The sequence below is a fragment of the Molossus molossus genome, unplaced genomic scaffold (genome assembly GCF_014108415.1).
Source record: "Molossus molossus isolate mMolMol1 unplaced genomic scaffold, mMolMol1.p scaffold_m16_p_4, whole genome shotgun sequence".
Lineage (NCBI taxonomy): Eukaryota > Metazoa > Chordata > Mammalia > Chiroptera > Molossidae > Molossus > Molossus molossus.
Genome location: NW_023425377.1, coordinates 30,760,326 through 30,774,828, shown reverse-complemented (window position 1 = coordinate 30,774,828; position 14,503 = coordinate 30,760,326). Strand labels below are relative to the sequence as shown.

General features: G+C 42.7%; 1 protein-coding gene across 5 annotated transcripts in view; it reads left to right on the top strand.

Moving 5' to 3' along the window:
- Nucleotides 1-14,503, top strand: part of ARHGAP26 (Rho GTPase activating protein 26) — a 443,756-nt gene that overhangs the window by 70,976 nt on the left and 358,277 nt on the right. The window lies entirely within an intron of this gene.

The following is a 14,503-nucleotide window of genomic DNA, read 5'->3' as shown; positions in this document are numbered from 1 at the left end:
CCCACTATATGGGAGAGCATAATTGCCAACAATACATCAGATGAGGGGTTACTTTTCAAAATATATAGAGTGCTCATACAACTCAAAAGGAAGACAAAGAACCCAATTAAAAAATGGGCAGAGGATCTAAATAGACACTTCTCCAAAAGGGACATATAAATGGCCAATAGACATATGAAGAAATGCTCAACGTCACTAATCATCAGAGAGATACAAATTAAAACAACAATGAGATATCACCTCACACCTATCAGAATGGCCGCCATCAACAAATCATCAAACAAGTGCTGGCTGTCTGGCGAGGGTGTGGAGAAAAGGGGACTCTAGTACAATGCTGGTGGGAATGCATACTGGTGCAGCAACTATGGAAAGCAGTATGGTGTTTCCTCAAAAAATTAAAAATTGATCTGCCATTTGACCCAGTGACCTCACTACTAGGAATATATCCTAAGAAGCCCGAAACACCAATCAGAAAGAATACATGTACCCCTGTGTTCATAGCAGCACTATTTACAATTATTAAGATCTGGAAATAGCCCAAGTGTCCATCAATAGATGAGTGGATAAAAAAGCTGTGGTACATATATATAATGGAATACTATGCAGCGGTAAGAAAGAAAGATCTCTTATCCTTTGAGACGACTTGGAGGGATCTAAAGAGTATTATGCTAAGCGAAATAAGCCAATCAGAGAAAGACAAATACCACAGGATCTCACCTACTTGTGGAATATAATGAACAAGGTGGGCTTATGAATGAAATAGACCCAGAGACATAGAAAGGAGTACGGTCCAGACTGACAAACCTCAGAGGAGGGGGGTGGGGGGGGGCGATGGATGAGATGAACCAAAAAACTTATATGCATGTACGCATAACCAATGGACATAGACAACACTGTTGGAGGGGGGGAGGGGTTGGGGGAGGGGATGTGGAGGAAGTTGTCTATGGGAGAAAAAGGAGAAATATCTGTAACAAAAATAAATTAATAAAAATTGGGGGGGAAAAATTAGCCTGCTTGCCCGGCCAGTGTAGCTCACTAGTTGAGCATTGATCAATGGACCAAGAGGTCGCTGGTTCAATTCCTGGTTGGTTGTGGGCCCAGTTTCCAGTGGGGGGCATGTAGGAGGCAGCCAGTCGATATTCTCTCTCATTGATGTTTCTATCTCTTTCTCTTTCTGCCCCTCTCTCTAAAATCAATGAAGAAAAAAATAGTAAAATAAAATTAGCCTGCTATATTTGGTCAGGCTAATTTGGTGAGATGTATGATATTAGCTAGTATTAATTTCGTGGGCCTTATACGGCCTGCAGGCCAGACATTCATTCCCCACCCCTGATGTAGACCAAGATTGTTGTTAATACAGAACTTTGTTTTCAATATCAAGGCTTTGTTCCACCTGGTCCACATGTGAACATTGTCTGTTGTCACATTGTCAGAGCACAGTGGCCTGGGCTAGGTGGGAATCAATTTTATCTTCATTTGATATAAGAGGATTGGATCAGAAATAGAAGTGCTTTTAGGGATTGACATTGTTATTTTGAACCAAGGTTGATCTTTACCATATCTTTTTCTTTTCTTTTCTTTTTTTTATCCTCACCCAAGGATTTTTTTTTTGCATTTATCTTCAGATAGAGCAGGGGGGAGAGAGGGAGGAAGAGAGAGAGAGAAACATCGACGTGAGAGAGACACATCGAGTGGTTGCCACCCACACGACCCCAACTGGGGCCTGGGACAAACTGCAACCGAGGTACATGCTCTTAGCAGGAACCGAACCCGGGACTTTCTGGTCTGCAGGCCGATGTTCTGACCACTGAGCCAAACTGACCAGGGTGAAATATTTTTCTTTTTAACAATCTCATTGTTTGAAGTGGCACTTGCTTTTCTCATGAAGTGATAGAAAGCTAAAATCTTTCGCCAGCACGAAAACTTCTGGAGTTTAACTAGTTGATCTTTGAAGCGCATTATACCTTGAATCATCAGAGGTAAGATTTATGATATAGAAACCCCTTTTCTTTTCTTTTGGCCATAGACTCCCAGAGTCAGAGAGTATTCAGGAGACCTTATTCATTTAATTGCTGGGTCCTGGAATCGGCATTAAAATGAAATACTTGAGGTAATATCAAGGCTGTTTGATATGAGAAGAGGCTCTCACTCTTCAAAAATACCCAATTTACACATTACCAAATAGATGCCTAATGGGTGACTTTCTTTGAACTGTTTCTTTCCCAGGTATTGTGGATTTGATTTGGTAATGATAATAGCAAGGAGTGGGCTCCCTTCATTGAACATTCCCAGTGTTCATTGAGGGCACTGAGCTTAGGGCTTCACATTCTTTGATTCACAGGGCTTTGGGGGACTATTTAGGCAACCTATGGTTAGCATGTGGTACATAAGAAAAGCCCAACAATGAATCACCAACAACACTAGGGGGCAGGTAATAATAGCATGCATTTAACCGAGCACTTGTGATGATCAAGGCTCTTTAGTAGTATTAATTCATACAATCCTCACAAAATCCCAAAAGAATAGTTCTGTTATTACCCATTTTGAAGATCAGGAGACCAAGCACGATGAGTTAAATAATTAACACAGCTAGTAAGTGGCAGAGCCAGGATTTAAACCCATGCTGTCTGAGCCTAGAGCCTTGGTACCCCTTCTCGCTTCTCTCAGGAATGGAATCTTCACATATGTTGACGTGATGTCTGGATTATTAGAGAGCAAAGGCAGGATATCTGACCCTGTCGCACAGGCTCCACCCTCCTCTGTTGTTCAATTCCAGGGCCAGGCACCCTCCGCAGTGGTGAAGTCACAGGGCCTCTGAACTATCTGTGCCAAGTTGCTGCCTCACTCAGTTAATGATCTCTCTGGGGTTTTGGCTTCTCACTGAATCTAGGGTTTATTCTTCCCCTCTGAAGAGAGGAGCTGGCTTCCTTGAATCCCGACAGCTTTTTTCCTCTATGATGACCCAGTGCTATAAATCATTTACAACTTTGAAGAAAATTTTCTTTCTTCCAGTGTTGGCATTCAATATAATCTGTAAAGCCTGAGCTAAATGCCCTGACCTGGGTAAATTTATTAGCCTCTCTTTTTTCTTTTTTCTGCTTTGGGCTTCAGATGATAATGAGTTTCTTATCCATGAAACATATCTAATTGCTGTGGTTTTCCTTGGCATTATTGGGCATTTCTGATTCATTCTTCTGCCTCCCCTTTTCACTTACAAGGACTTCTTTCCCCCATTCTCTTTCTTACTTTAAAGCTTTTGCAGAACTTAATTATTAGTGGGTATTTTGTCATATCTTGAGGGCAAGATTTTAAGGCTCGTCTTTTGCTTACCTCTTTCTGAATGTAGAGGTCACATACCATGTTAGGCATCTCACATGCATTATTTATTCTTTAAGCAGGTCTATGATGTCAGTATCATTGTTCCTATTTTACGTATGTGGAAACTGGAGGAAGATTATGGAACTCACTCAGGTCAGGTAGTGCCTGATGTGGTGCTGGGCTTAGAGCTCAGGAATTTCTGGTTCCAAATCCTGTGCTTTTTCCTGTGTGACTTACTCCATGCACTGTGTCCCTCAGACACCCTTTAAATCTCCCACAGAACACATTTGGAAACCAAAACAGTGTTGTATAAAGTCTATTATCTGGAACTTGCTGTAGTTAATGCTCTTTCTCTTCCCCCTCGTCATTTTCCCTTTGAGTTTCTAAGATGAAGTAATGAACTTTGGAGGCAAGAAGTCCTGGGATTAGGTTCTCTTTAAGTTACTTGGCAAGAGAAAACAAAAGAATAGACGTCATGAGAAACTTACCCATTTTATCTCTAAGCTCGCAGAGGATACTCGGTCAGAAAGTTCAGTGCTTCCCATGAGAGGAATTAAGAAAGAGAGGAAAGATCTTGGCAAAATTCTGTTTTTCTGCCCTCTCCTGCTGACCAACTTCAGTGCTGTGTGTTCATTTATCTGCTTTCCTTCTCTACCACGTACCTTGCTCATACTAAAGACATCTTTCTGACATGGTATCTTGTTCCTCTCTATTGTCACTTGACCTTCACTTTGAGGATGACCAGAAGACCTGTGTTTTAGGTTATAGTGCCTCTCTGCACCCACTTCTTTCCCCTTTTGCCCTGGTCTTGCCCTTTGGTACTTTGTGGAGCTCAGGTGCTTAGACAGGAACTTTCATTACCTCTAACTCTCAATTGAACAAAAACAAAGACGTGCAAGGAAAATGAATTTTTTAGTGAGTTGGGGACACTGGTAAATTTGGGATAAAATCAAGGTTCTGTCACTTACTGGCTAGGTCATTTCAGGTAGGTTATTGGACCTTTCTGAGTTAGTTTTCTAGCTTGTGTACACTTCAAGGTGGTTGGGAACATTAGAAATAATGAAATAAATTAAGCATCTTGAACAGTGTCTTGCACATAGTAGAGACTTCATAGATGATAGTTGTTAGTTCATTTGCTACAAATGCCCCAAACAAGGTGATCTGAGGGACTTGTGTCTTGTTGTCATGCTGTAGGATTGGTTTTGGAGAAGGAAACACTTTTGGGATTATCTAGTCTGAAACATTTATTTTACAGACCAGGAAACCAAGACCCAGAGATGTTAAGTAACTGTGTCATAGCCATAGAACTAGCTAGGGGCAAAGCTGAGACTAGAACCCAGAACATCAGACTCAGCCTACGCTCTTTCTATGGCATCATCACTAATAAAGTCTAGACATTTACATCAGCATTTCTAGGGCAAGGTTTGCTGGAATCACTTGTGGAGGGGTGGAGGTGTTAAGAAATCAACCTTTTGGACTCTGTCCCAGTCTATTAAATAAAAATCTCTGGAGGTGTAGCCAGGGATCTTCATTTTAACAGACACCTGAGGTAATTTTTATGCATCTTATGAGTTTGCTTTTTTATGAGTTTGAGATGACTTGAGTTAACTATGAATTTGAGCCTCATTGCTCTTAAGAGTTAATATTCATAGAGCTATCCCAAAAGCATCTTGGCATAGTCATAGGAACAAATCCCAGCCTAATGATTGGTAGTAACAATGATGTTCATGGTAGCCAGTACTTACGGAGTACCCTCTGTGTGCCAGGTGTGGTCTGAGCACCTTCGGGCACTTAGAATAGTGCCTGCCATGTGGTGAGCACTTTATGAGTGTTAACTATAATATATAATTCTCAAAACACCCCTTTGAAGGTGTTTGTTGTCTTGTTTGGACAAGTCAAAATAACTTGCCCAAGGTTACACAGCTAGCAAGTGGCAGAGCTGTTATTTAAACTCAGTGTGTGCCTAATGTTGAAACCTATGTGAGATAGTAGGCAAATGCATGTGAAATATTCTTTCAGTAAATATTGAAATTTAAGCAATTTTTCTCATTAGAAGAAGATTCCTCTGTGTTTGGTTGATGTAGACTGCCGAGACAGGCTTAAGAGAGACCTCACACAGGTAAATAAATTTCTATTCTGACTTATTCAAAACAAAAAAGTTCTGGAGTGAGCCATTCCTGAGAGTGAACAAACTGGTAAAAATAATTTGTTCAAAGGGACATGTTCTCACGTTTGTTCTCTGTGTAAGTGTAATGAACAGCGAGGGGAGAAAGTGGCAGCTGGCTGAAGAGCCACACAGCTTCTTCAAGTCCAAAGAACTTAAAGACTGGGGGACTTGGGAAAGCTTGGTGTGATGTGCTGTTTTGTATTTTTTGGCTTCTTGCTTTATGACACTCCTTGAACCAGAAATTTTGGAGTTTTACATATGGCGCCTCAACAGCTGCGCATGGACTTCACACCCCTACCTACCCTTCCATAGGACATGGTGGTGAGACCTATAGATGTTATACATTGTTCCAGCTACTGTGGCTGAAAACAAACTATCCCTAAACTCAGTGGTTTTAAAATAACATTTATTTTACTCACCAATCTGCAATGTAGACAGGGCTCATCAGAGACAGCCTGTTTCTGCTCCACTCAGCATCAGCAGGGGTGACTTGAGGTCTGGAGGCTAGATCATCTGAATCGTCTGCTCAGTCACATGTTTGGCATCTGGGCTGGGAGGACTAGAACAACTGGGGGTGAGAAGAACTGGTCCTCTCTTTATATTGTCTCTCTCAGGCACGGTGGCTTTACCTCCACAAGGTAGCTCTGGGCTCAAAGTCATTGTTCATTGCGAGAGAGGAAGAGCGCACACCAGGCAAATGCCATGTTGCCTCTTATGACCTAGCCTCTGAAGTCGTGCAGGATCACTTCTGCCATGTTCTTTTGGTTGAGGTTATTGCAGTGGCCCACCAGGTTCAAGGGGAGGAAACGTGGACCCCATTGCTAGATTGAGGAGTGTCTGTGTCTTATTTATTGTAAGAATAACATGTGGGTTGGGCTGTACTGGTGTAGCCATCAATGGAAAACATAATCTGCCTTACACGTGTTTATTCTCCTCTTGCTAAATAAGCTTTTCCAGGGCTTATTGAGTCCCTGTAGCCTCATACTTAGTGTGATTTATGAATATGCAGATGTTAAATAGGCTAAGTTTGAATAGTTTTTTTGAAACCTGAACTGCATTTACTCAGAGTCTTGTGAATATATGATGGGGAGTGTCTGGCAAAGCCTTACATCATCATGCAGGAAGAATCCATAGATTATTTTTTTCTTTTAGAAGGGAACCGATCCTTAGTCTTTGTCCAGAGGCCTGGGCAACCTCACAAAGCACATAATTACTGTAAGTTTTTTTGACAGTTGTTTATTGGGTCCTAAGGTGTTCAAGGGGCTTGTGAACAAGAAAGACATGGCTCTACTCTTATGAAACTTAGATCACGCAGAGAAAGATAGAGAGCAGACAAACAAGCAAATGGACAAGAATTTCGTATCGTTACAAGGTTCCTATGTAGATAGATGGGGAGAGTCCAAGGTAAGTCGTAGTTGCCATGATGTTATTTGAGCCTAGTAAGTTGGCCAACAGAGTCATCAGAAAAGATATCCCAGGAGTTTCACGTAGCTGTCTTATTGGGGTCTCCGTGTATGTACTCTATGTGTAAGCTGAGACAGAATTGTTGAGGAATGGCTAGGTGAGCATGAGCTTGTTCACAAAATCCTAGAACAATAGTTGGATTAGCCACAACTTCAATATCTACTCTACAGTTTTATTTCTCCTTTTCCCCCTCCAAAGAAAGGTTCAGTAGGGGAAATTTAGGGATATAAAAAAAGAAATACTACTTTCACACAGTATATAGTAAACACATGTAATTTATTTATTTTCCCTGAGGCTGAAAGTGTGAAAAGACCTAAGAAGAGATTTTTATAAATTTATGAAAACTGGATCTGTAACAGTTTATTTAGGAGAGTTAGTAATGTTAGAATATGTCACTCATCACTTGAGGACCTACAAGGGCCTCTGCGTGATTCCTCTTCCACTCTCTTATCCCATACATACAATAAATATTGTGTGCCTTCTTTGTGTCAGTGTCTGGAGGCTGAGGATAAAACAGTAATCAGGCTCCCTATGTTCATGGAAGCAGACAAAAAAGAAAGCACCCGGACAAAAGAACTGTAAGTCATAAAAATGTCCAGCAAAGAAACAAATCATGAGTGATAGGGAGGGGGAATGACTTTAGATGAGGTGTCAAGGAAGGTCTCTCAGGAGGTGACTACAGGTGTCAGTTTTGATGCTAAGCCAACTGCCTAGACTAGAAGATGTATTGGGAGAAATCCAGGACACCACCACCACCATGCTTATAACTATAATTGAGTTAAAATTGGATGAGACCTGGGGGATGCTGTGGTTTCTGCATTGTATTCAGTCCTAGTAACCTTGAAGCTTAATAAGGCCCCTTTGCTCTGGCTAGAGTGATCCAGGGTGACTACCCATTGACACCGAGTGAGGGCATCTCTGCAGAGCTCCTCCTGCTCTGAGTACGGGTCTAATGGAAACTGTAGGTTTCTTGGCTCTGCTTGAAGCTTGCCCCATGAGTGCTAGGGAGCAAAAGATGTCAAAAGCCTGACTTCATCCTGGTTTTCTATTTTTGTTGGAGAGTAGTTGCTAAGTGACAGCTCCCTCTGGCTGGAGCAAAGGAGATGGCCAATTGAAAAGGGTGGAGGCAAGGAGAGTAGAGTAGCGTCTGAGTCCTGTTAAAGTATGACTTCTAGGAACAAAAATCCAGAGAGTTTCATTTCCAGAGGGAAGTCTTGTTGAAAAATTTCCCACGTTCATTGTGTCTACCTCTCCCCACCTCTCTTGTGATCTCTGCTCTGGGTTTTGGGGTTCAGTCTTTTGCTCACTTGGTCAGAGCCATGCCAACCTTGAAGCCTGGTAATAATCATTGGAGCAAGGTGGCCTGGTATGTGAGAATGCATTTACCCTTGTAGAACATTGTACAAGTCTTCAAGGGGGAAAGAGCCTTCAAATGGGAACATTTGGTTTTGATTATTTTGATTTGTGTTAATGGGTTGGTTCCAAAGTCATGACTTGCTTTGGAAAACCTAATGGAGAACACTTGCAGAGTGTTATGTGTTTGCTTTTTAAGTAATATTTCCCCTGCATTCTTCTATGGTCACCTTTCCTTATTCTACTCCTCTGTCATTTCAAGAAGTTTGTTATCTTTGAGAAGAGATCTTTCCTTGACATTTTTCTTAAAAAGAGAGAAGTGTGCATTGTATGGGTATGTCAGTCTGTGGGACAGAAGGTTTGTGGTCATATCCCTGTTTCCCTTACCGGTTAATGTCCTCACCTTGCACAGACTTTGTGTTGTTTTGCCCCTTTCCTGTGTACTTCAGAGCACAGCTGATTCTTGGGTCAGTGTAATTTATCCTGGGTTCAGCACCCAGCATACGCCATCTTTTTGGATTAGGATAGAGGGGCATAAATTAGCTCATATGTTTCTGAAAGGATTGGGAGAAAATGATGTCTAGAGGCTCCATGGGTAGACACCAGTCTTTTATCTGTTAAGAGCGTGGGATTTAGAATTCTGTCTTTGTTACCTACTAGCCCCATGACCTTAGACATGCTACTTAACCTTTATGAGGCCGGTTTCCCATCTATTCAATGGAGATGGCAATTAAATGAGATAATATATGTAAAGGGCTCAGTACATAGTGTAACTGTTTAATAAGTGGCAGCTATTATTGTTAATGATTTTTTTTTTTTTTTTTGCATGGAGATTTTATAGAGTATGTTAGAGATGATATATTCTGGCTGTGAATAATGGGACAAACTGATAAAAATGATCTTCCTTTAAGAATCACATCAGTTAGAGACAAAGAGGCTGTGAATCAAAGGTCCCCCAAAACCTTTGTTCTCCCAAACCCTTGTCCACCAAATCCTGGCCTTTTCATCTTTTGGCATATCTGGGTCAGAGGTGGATCTTCTTCATCTTTGATAACTTCTTACACTTATTTTCTGGGTTTCTGTCTGCATCTGGAGAAGCTTGCCATGAATATTCCCTACCTCCTGTAATCACCCTGGAGGTTTCCAAGACCTCTTGACACCTTGGATGATGTCGGATAGTTGGCTCTGGGACCCAGGCTTGCTCCCAAGTCTTGCTGGCTGCTGCTGCTGGCTTCCTAAGCATGCAGCTGGGGGAGAGTGTGATTACTCCTGGGAGCCAAATTGAGGCCTCTCTCTCACTGGCATCTGAGTGGAGTTCAGGGATGCAGGGAGATAGGCTTTTTGAAGAAAACAATGTAGGTTCATTGACATAAACATGGACCTTTGATCCGTAGGGCATGCTCTTTCACCAAATTGTAATAATTACAATTATGCCTACTGTTTGTTGAGTCCTTACTACATGTCAGATATGCGTGGAGTAGTAATTTATAATCCTCAGTTTTCCATCAAGGAAATTGATATATATATACTTCCTGTGATTTCTTGTTTTTTTGTTTGTTTTTTTTTCCTGATGTCTAGAATATTTCTTAGTATTAAATTTAGTATCAAAATTTCTTAGTGTGTGAAGACATGGGCAGTATGGGTGTGGTGGAAAGAGCGTTATCGGGTTGTAACCAGTCTGTGTCCTCCCACCTCTCTTTCCTACGGCCCTTCAGATTATTTTGATTTGTTCAGCTCCCTTTAGTTTTGAAGATCTGAGGCTTAAACTGGAGAAGGTTACGCTACAATGTAGTGATTAGAATCCTGATCTTTGACTTCAGACATTCTCTGTGTTGAGTCCTGGCTCTGCCACTTGCCACTGAGGAGCCTTGAGAAGCGGCAGCCTCGTATGAGTCTCAATTTCCTTATCTGGGATTGATAACTGTTTCCTTCCACTGTTGTGAGGACTTAGTGAGGTAACACATGATAACCCACCTGGTCAGTGTCATTACATGCCAGTTAAAAATTAGGGATGGTTTTATGTTATTCTTTTACTCTCAGACATTCTTGTTTGCTTTAAATGAGTTGGTGGTTTTAAAACCTTTTTTTTTTTTTTGAGGAGAGCATCAAAAACTTTGTTGAGAATCTGATGAATGGTCTGGACTCTCTCCTAAGAAAATGCATGTTCACCCAAAATTATATTCAATTTCAGAGGGTTCAGGACCTTCTAAAACTCCAGAAGGAGACTTTTTATAGACCATTGTAGTTTTCTTTTATACAGGGCCTTTTGTTTTCTTCCCTCTAACCCCTGATGACCTATGGCTGGGGCCAGAGCATGCAGAGGAGCCCTCTATGAAGACCGGAGAGCTGGTGTTTCCTTTTCTTTCTCTGCTCCATTCATGAATAAGCAGCCTCCTGATTTCTTGGCCCTGCTGTTGCTGCCCAGAACATGCACAGGAATGTCCTTCAGGAGCTGCAGCTCTCCAAGGAGCTGCCAGGGAAGCAGGGAAAATCAGTGTTTGTCTTCTTTGACTGGGTTATTCCAGGTATGAGAGGGGGATGAAAGGGGAGGGAGCAGCAGAGATTCTGAGATTTCAGGAATAACAAAGTTACTTTATATTGATGCCCTGCTCTGTGCCAGGAACTCTCCTTGGTGCTTTATAGTCATCATTTCTGATCCTTTCAAGAATCCTACTAGAGGAATACTGTTATCACTCCCACTTTACAGATGAGGAAACTGAGGCTGAGAGAAGTTAAGTAAGAGTAGCAAGTTGCAGAGGTCTGGGTCAGGTCCACTCTGTCTCAGTCACCAAGCTCTTTTGTGCCATGCTGTTTCGCAGATGGAGTCAGCCTCCAGGTGAAGGGTAGCTTCATGCCCTTGGTGGCTGTGGATAAAGGAAGTACTTTTCCTCCTGGTGGCCAGACATCCGTGAATGCTGGCTTTGTTATGTGCTCTAGATGGCCTTTTCAGTGCAGAACTGCAGACGTGTATTTTTAGAAAAGGAAGAGACTTTTGTGTCTATTGTTTATTACATACAGCTGAAGCAACCAAGTGTCAGCCCTGGTGGATGTTCCATGCTGGTGGTTATTTGCTGTGATGTCTTAAATGACAGGACTGATCCTTGGGTCTCATTTCTTTTTTATTTATTTATTTATTTATTTATTTATTTTTTTCTTTTCTTTTCTTTTCTTTTTTTTTTGTTCAGATAGAGTGTGGGAGGGAGAGAGAGAGAGAGAAACATCGACGTGAAAGGGACACGTCGAGTGGTTGCCACCCACACGACCCAACCAGGGCCGGGGACAAACTGCAACCGAGGTACATGCCCTTAGCGGAAACCGAACCCGGGTCTCTCAGGACCACAGGCCGACGCTCTAACCGCTGAGCCAAACCGGCCAGGGCTTGTTTTTTTTTTTTATCCTCACCCGAGGACATTTTTCCATTTTTTGTTCAGATAGAGTAGAAGGGAGAGAGAGGAACAGAGAGAGAGAGAGAAACATCGATGCGAAAGAACACATCGAGTGGCTGCCACCCACACAACCGACCAGGGCCAGGGACAAACTGCAACCGAGGCACGCGCCCTTAGCGGGAACCGAACCCGGGTCTCTCAGGACCGCAGGCCGACGCTCTAACCGCTGAACCAAACTGGCCAGGGCTCTTTTTTACTTTTTTAAATTGTTGACAGTGTTAACAGATATCTCTCATTCCCATGCTTTCTTCCCCTTCACCCAGCCCCAGCCCCACCCAAGGCCTTCCCCACACTATTGTCTGTGTCCATGGATTATGCATATACATTCTTTGGTTAATCTCTTCCTGTCCTCCCACCCCACTCCACTCTGAGATCTGTCCTCTGTTTTATGCATCCATGCTTCTGGACTTATTTTGTTTGTCAGTTTATTTTGTTCTTTATGGTCAATTCACATTTGACAAAGGTGGCAAGAGCATATAGTAGATTAAAAACAATCTCTTCAGTAAATGGTGTTGGAAAGGTTGGAGTGAAACAAGACCACCAACATACACCATACACAAGAATAAACTCAAGATGGATAAGACTTAAATGTAAGTCACGGAACCGTAAAAATCCTAGAAGAAAACATACGCAGTAAAATCTCAGACATCTGCAGCAGAATGTTCGCCCATACAGCTCCTAGGGCAAGAGAAATAAAGGGAAAAAAAGGAAACAAAAACAGATGGGGTCTCATGTCTTGATTGACTTAGCCCTGAGTCCTCCTGATAGACTTTCCTGAGTCTGGGCTTGCCACCAGCTCAGCTCTTGGCTTTTCAGCAGCTGGTCAGGGGACATCCCTATCTTAACTTTTGTTTCCCTGCTTGCATTTTTCTCTTTTTTTGTCTTCCCACCCCCATCCCACCCCCATACCTCCTCCCTCCCCAAGACCAAGTGAATTTTGAGTTTTTGTTGTTATTGTCAAAGAGGTATACTTTGTGTGTCACACTGAAATCGACACCTAAGGGACTCATGTATTAAACCATACACTGGTTGCTTGGAGTTTACAGGGCCAAGCAGCTGTACACGGAAGGCAAGGGCAGTGCACTGCAACATTTAAGTCCCTCTGTGTCCTTACTGCCTGCCCCCATTCTTAGCTGGCACACACTGACTGTTTCTTACAGGCCAGGCACTGGCTCTGTGGAGTATCAGTCCACTCCTCCCACCAGCACTGTGAGGTAGCTCTGGTATTATCTGTATTTTCCAGATGGAAAGACTGAGGCTTGGATAGGCCTGTGACCTGCCCAGGGTCACAAAGCTTGGGTAGTGCTTACGCTCAGGTGGGAGCTGGTATGTATGTATGAGGTGAGGACAAATCAGCACAGAACTGGAGGGAGGGTGGGGTGTGCCACCTTGATGCCCATCTTTTTTTTTTTTTTTTTTTAATCCTCATCCGAGGACATTTTTCCATTTCTTGTACAGATAGAGTAGGAGGGAGAGAGAGGAAGAGAGAGAGAGGGAAACATCGATGTGAAAGGGACACATCGAGTGGCTGCCACCCGCACGACCAACCAGGGCCGGGGACAAACTGCAACCGAGGTACATGCCCTTAGCGGGAACCGAACCCGGGTCTCTCCGGACCACAAGCGGACGCTCCAACCGCTGAGCCAAACCGGCCAGGTGATGCCCATCTTTTTGCTCTCAGGAGGCTGTTCTTTGGGGTGCCACAAGCAAGTCAGAATTTCAGGTCCTCTTGAGGATTAGTCTCTTTGACCTCCTCTGTTTGGCAAAGAGGATTTGGATGGGATTTCCTTGCAGTGGTGATTTTGTCTTAGTGAGGGCTCCAGAACTGGGCATGCTGCTTCTGGGATGTGCTGTGTCATTCCTGGTCACTCCACTACTGTGACCTCCCTCACCTCTGCCCCTTTGTACCCAGAGTGAAAGCTGTATCAGAAAGACATTGGGAAGAAAGAGAGATTACATTTTTGCTGTCTTGTGAGGATTTATATATAGGATGTTAAGTAACACTTGTAAGATGCTTTCTTATCTTATTTTGGTAGTTTAGCAAATATCCTTTATTCTTTTAATTTCATTTATTTATTTATTCATTTAATTACTCTCTGTTGATTGACATGATTAAACCATAGACATATGTCAATAGCCCTCCCTTAAAGGAATTTACCATGGGACCCAGCGCCAGCCAACGTGCTAAGGATTTTTCACATATAATTTCAGAACAACCTTGTGAGGTAGGTAGGAAACTGAAGAAAGGGGGCAGGAGAGAGTAGTGACTAAAAGAGGGCTGGGGGTAGCAAGCTCTGTTGCTTGCTAACTGGCTCACGGGCACACTACTCAGCCTCTCTGACCTTCTGTTTTCTCATCTGTGAAATGGGGATAACAGTGTCTTTCTCATAGGATTCTGAGGATCAAGTGAGACAGTGTTTGTGAATTCCAGAGCATTTCTCTGGCGCATATAATAAGATCTCAGTAAAAGGTGACTATGTTTCCTTTTATTATTAATAGGTATTCTTATCTCCTTGTTTTAAAGATATAGAAACAGAGCCATGGGGAAGGAGTCCTGGTTCTGGTCACATGGTGAATACAGCAAAAGACAGGATGTTAACATATTAACTGTCATTAAATGGCACAGAGTGCCATGAAAAGGTCCAAGGGAAGGAAGTGGTGTGGGTGAAGGGAATGCTGCAGGCATCTGGCATAGAATTAGGGAGGACTTCATGGAGGAGATGGCATTTGAAGGGCCAGCCCATTTGGACAAGTG